Here is a 6,218-nt window from a genome sequence, read left to right on the forward strand (position 1 = left end):
GGAAGTTCATATCACTACAGTCCTACATGAACAAACAAGAGAGAGCTAAAGTAAACCACTTAACTTCACATCTTAAGAAACTAGACAAAGAAGAACAAAGGCAACCTAAAACCAGCAGAATAAAGGAAATAATAAAAATCAGAGCGGAAATAAACAAAATAGAGAACAGAAAAACTATAGAAAAAATTAATAAAACAAAGAGCTGGTTCTTTGAAAAGATCAGCAAAATTGACAAACCCTTGTCAAGACTCATTAAGGAAAAAAGAGAAAGGACTCAAATAAATAAAATCCAAAATGAAAGAGGAGAAATCACCACAGATATCATAGATATACACAAAATTATTGTAGAATACTATGAAAAACTATATGCCACCAAATTTAACAATATAGAAGAAATGGATAAATTCCTAGAACAATACAATCTTCCTAGACTGAATCATGATGAAGCAGAAAGTCTAAACAGACCCATAAGCAGGGAAGAAATAGAAACAATTATCAGAAACCTCCCCCAAAATAAAAGTCCAGGACCAGATGGCTATACTAGTGAATTCTATCAAACATTCAAAGAAGACTTGGTTCCTAGTCTACTCAAAGTCTTCCAAAAAGTTGAAGAAGAAGCAATACTTCCAAACACATTTTATGAGGCCAACATAACCCTCATACCAAAACCTGGCAAAGAAAACACAAAAAAGAAAACTACAGACAATATCTCTAGTGAATACAGATACTAAAATACTAAACAAAATACTAGCAAATCAAATACAACAACACATTAAAAAAATAATACATCATGATCAAGTGGGATTCATCTCAGAATCACAAGGATGGTTCAACATATGTAAAACGGTTAATATAATACACCATATCAACACAACAAAGGACAAAAACCATATGATCCTATCAATAGATGCAGAAAAGGCATTCAATAAAATGTAACACAATTTTATGTTTAAAACACTCAACAAAATGGGTATAGAAGGAAACTATCTCAACATAACAAAGGCCATCTATGATAAACCATCACCTAACATCATATTAAATGGCATAAAACTCGGGACTTTTCCCCTAAAATCAGGAATAAGACAAGGTTGTCCACTTTCTCCACTCTTATTCAACATAGTGCTCAGACTTTTGTGCGGCCTGCGGGCCACGAGTTTGAGACCCCTGGTAGTGCTGGAAGTTCTAGCCAGAGCAATCAGACAAGAGAAAGAAATAAAAGGCATTCATATTGGGAAAGAAGAAGTAAAGGTATCACTTTTTGCAGATGATCCTATACATCAAAACCCCCAAAGACTTCACAAAAAGACTACTAGAAACAATAAACAAATACAGTAAGGTCGCAGGATACAAAATTAATATACAAAAGTTTATTGCCTTCCTATATGCCAACAATGAAACATCAGAAAACGATCTCAAAAAAATAATCCCCTTCATGGTTGCAACAAATAAAATATCTAGGAATAAACATAACAAAGAATGTAAAGGACCTATATAAAGAAAACTACAAAGCATTGTTAAGGGAAATCAAAAAAGATACAATGAAATAGAAAAATATTCCTTGTTTCTGGATAGGAAGAATAAATATAGTCAAAATGACTATATTATCTAAAGTGATATACAAATTTAATGCAATTTCCATCAAAATTCCAATGTCATTTTTTTTTTCTTTAAAAAAAAATTTTATTGAATTTTTTTGGTGGCATTGGTTAATAAAATCATACAGGTTTCAGGTGTACAATTCTATAACACATCATCTGTATATTGCATTATGTATTCCATCACCGTCTGTCCCTCTTCTTTTTTTTTTTTTAATAATAATTTTATTTTTAATGGGGCGACATCAATAAATCAGGATACATATATTCAAAGATAACAACTCCAGGTTATCTTGTCGTTCACTTATGTTGCATACCCATCACCCAAAGTCAGATTGTCCTCTGTCACCTTCTATCTAGTTTTCTTTGTGACCCTCCCCCTCCCCCTTTCCCTCTCCCTTTCCCCCCTCCCCCCGTAACCACCACACTCTTATCAATGTCTCTTAGTTTCACTTTTATGTCCCACCTACGTATGGAATAATACAGTTCCTGGTTTTTTCTGATTTACTTATTTCACTTTGTATAACGTTATCAAGATCCCACCATTTTGCTGTAAATGATCCGATGTCATCATTTCTTATGGCTGAGTAGTATTCCATAGTGTATATGTGCCATCCAGTCATCTATTGACGGGCTTTTTGGTGGTTTCCATGTCCTGGCCACTGTGAACAATGCTGCAATGAACATGGGGCTGCATGTGTCTTTACGTATCAATGTTTCTGAGTTTTGGGGGTATATACCCAGTAGAGGGATTGCTGGGTCATAAGGTAATTCTATTTTCAGTTTTTTGAGGAACCACCATACTTTCTTCCATAATGGTTATACTACTTTACATTCCCACCAACAGTGTATGAGGGTTCCTTTTTCTCCACAGCCTCTCCAACATTTGTTATTACCTGTCTTGTTAATAATAGCTAATCTAACAGGTGTGAGGTGGTATCTCATTGCAGTTTTGATTTGCATTTCTCTAATAACTAACGAAGATGAGCATCTTTTCATATGTCTGTTGGCCATTTGTATTTCTTCCTGGGAGAAGTGTCTGTTCATGTCCTCTTCCCATTTTTTTATTGGATTGTTTGTTTGTTTGTTGTTGAGTTTTATGAGTTCTTTGTATATTTTGTATATTAGGCCCTTATCTGAGCTGTTGTTTGAAAATATCATCTCCCATTTAGTTGGCTGTCTGTTTATTTTGTTATCAGTTTCTCTTGCTGAGCAAAAACTTCTTAGTCTGATGTAGTCCCATTCATTAATTTTTGCCTTCACTTCTCTTGCCATTGGAGTCAAATTCATAAAATTCTCTTTAAAACCCAGGTCCATGAGTTTAGTACCTATGTCTTCTTCTATGCACTTACCAATGTCATTTTTTAAAGAAGTGAAACAAAAAACCATCAGATTTATATGGAACTATGAAAAGCCCTGAATAGCCAAAGCAATCCTAAGGAAAAAGAACGAAGCTAGAGGCATTACAATACCTGACTTCAAATTATATTATAGAGCCATGACAATCAAAACAGCATGGTATTGGCAGAAAAATAGACACTCAGACCAATGGAACAGAATAGAAAGCCCAGAAATAAAACCACATATATATGGTCAAATAATTTTCGATAAAGGGGCCAACAACACACAATGGAGAAAAGAAAGCCTCTTCAACAAATGGTGCTGGGAAACTAGAAAGCCACATGCAAAAGAATGAAACTCGACTAGAGTTTGTCCCCTTGTACTAAAATTAATTCAAAATGAATCAAAGACCTAAGTATAAGACCCAAAATAATAAATTACATAGGAGAAAACACAGGTACTGAACTCATGGACCTTGGTTATAAGGAACATTTTATGAATTTGACTCCAAAGCCAAGGAAAGTGAAGGCAAAGATAAATAAGACCATATCAGACTAAGAAGCTTTTGCACAGCAAGAGAAACTGACAACAAAACAAACAGACAGCCAACTAATTGGGAGATGATATTTTCAAACAACAGCTCAGATAAGGGCCTAATATACAAAATATACAAAGAATTCATAAAACTCAACAACAAACAAGCAAACAATTCAATAAAAAATGAGAAGAGGACATGAACAGACACTTCTCCCAGGAAGAAATACAAATGGACAACAGATATATGAAAAGATGCTCATCTTCATTAGCTATTAGAGAAATGCAAATCAAAACTACAATGAGATATCACCTCACACCTGTTAGATTAGCTATTAACAACAAGACAGGTAATAACAAATGTTGGAGAGGCTGTGGAGAAAAAGGAACCCTCACCCACTGTTGGTGGGAATGTAAAGTAGTATAACCATTATGGAAGAAAGTATGGTGGTTCCTCAAAAAATTAAAAATAGAGCTACCATATGACCCAGCAATCCCTCTTCTGGGTATATACCCCAAAAACTCAGAAACATTGATACATAAAGACACATGCAGCCCCATATTCATTGCAGCATTGTTCACAGTGGCCAAGACATGGAAACAACCAAAAAGCTATTCAATAGATGACTGGATAAAGAAGATGTGGTACATATATACTATGGAATACTACTCAGCCATAAGACGTGATGACATTGGATCATTTACAACAACATGGATGGACCTTGATAACATTATATGGAGTGAAATAAGTAAATCAGAAAAAACTAAAAACTATATGATTCCATACATAGGTGGCACATAAAAATGAGACTCAAGAGATGTGGACAAGAGTGTGGTGGTTACCAGGAGGTGGAGGGAAGGGAAGGGAGGGGGTGGGGGAAGGGAAGGGGCACAAAGAAAACCAGATAGAAAGTGACGGAGGACAATTTGACTTTGGGTGATGGGTATGCAACATAATTGAATGTCAAAATAACCTGGAGATGTTTTCTCTGAACATATATACCCTGATTTATCAATGTCACCCCATTAAAATTAATTTAAAAAATGGTTTGAATTTGGGTGATGGGCACACAACAAATCAACAGTTCAAATAATATAGAGATGTTTACCTGAAACCTATGTGTTCTTACGAACCAATGTCATCCCATTAAATTAAATTCCTAGCCCTGGCCGGTTGGCTCAGTGGTAGAGCATCGGCCTGGCGTGCAGAAGTCCCGGGTTTGATTCCCGACCAGGGCACATAGGAGAAGCGCCCATTTGCTTCTCCACCCCTCCCCCTCTCCTTCCTCTCTGTTTCTCTCTTCCCCTCCCGCAGCCAAGGCTCCATTGGAGCAAAGATGGCCCGGGCGCTGGGGATGGCTCCTTGGCCTCTGCCCCAGGCGCTAGAGTGGCTCTGGTTGCAACAGAGCGACGCCCCGGAGGGGCAGAGCATCACCCCCTGGTGGGCAGAGCATCGGTCCCTGGTGGGCGTGCCAGGTGGATCCCGGTTGGGCGCATGTGGGAGTCTGACTGTCTCTCCCCATTTCCAGCTTCAGAAAAATACAAAAAATATATAAATAAATAAAAAATAAATTCCTAAATTAAAAATTTAAAAACCAAATAAAATGCAAAAGACCCTTACTGATAGCAATCTTGAAAAAGAACAAAATTGAAGACCTTATACTTCTCAGTTTCAACACTTATAAAACTATAGTAAGTGTGGTACTGGCTAAAGAGATATATATATAAAATAGAATTGAGAGTCCAGAAATAAATTCTCATATTTATGGGCCATTGATTTTCAACAAGGTTGCCAAGACAACTCAACAGAAAAAAGAATTTTCTTTGATCCCCTGTCACAGCACACATGAGAAGCAACCAAAGAATGCACAACTGAATGAAACAACAAATGAATGCTTCTCTTCCCCCACCCTTCTCTCTTCCTTCCTCTCTCTGTCTATAAATTAAAAAAAAAAAAAAAAGCTCTGGCCAGATAGCTCGGTTGGTTGGAGTGGCATTCCAGAGCACAAAGACTGCCAATTCGATTCCCTGGTCAGGGCACATATAGGAGGACCTCAATGTTCCTGCCTTTCTCCAAAAAAATTTTTAATTAATTTAATTTAACTTAAAAACAAAGGACTGTCTTTTCAACTGATGATGTTGTGACACTTGTATGTCTACATAAAAAAGAATAAAGTTGGATCTCTGCCTCACACCATATACAAATATAAACTCAAAATGGATAAAAGACCTGAGTTAAAATTATAAAACTCTTAGAAGATATCATAGATGTAAATCTTTGTGCTCTTGAATTAGGCAATGGTTTCTTAGGCATAACACCTAAAGCCCAAGTAACCAACAAACAAACTAAATAAACATCATCAAAACTATAAATACTATGATGCTTCAAGTACACATCAAGAAAGTGAAAAGACAACCAACAGACTGGGATAAAGTATACTGCTCACAAAAATTAGGGGATATTTTATAGCCTCATATTCATTTTGAAATATCCCCTAATTTTTTGTGAGCAGTATAGTTGCAAATTATATCTCTGATAAGAGATATAATTTGCAGAGAGTTCTTACAATTCCACAATAAAGACCCAATGGAAAACTGGGTTAAAGATTTTTCTCTAGAGATGATATACAAATGGCCAGTAAGCACATGCAAAGCTGCTTAACACCATTATTCATTAGGAAAACACAAACCAAAACCACGAGATTCAACTTTGTACCCATTACAGGACGACAGATATAATAAAAAAGA

This window comes from Saccopteryx leptura, chromosome 4 (genome assembly GCF_036850995.1).
Source record: "Saccopteryx leptura isolate mSacLep1 chromosome 4, mSacLep1_pri_phased_curated, whole genome shotgun sequence".
NCBI classification, from domain to species: Eukaryota; Metazoa; Chordata; class Mammalia; order Chiroptera; family Emballonuridae; genus Saccopteryx; species Saccopteryx leptura.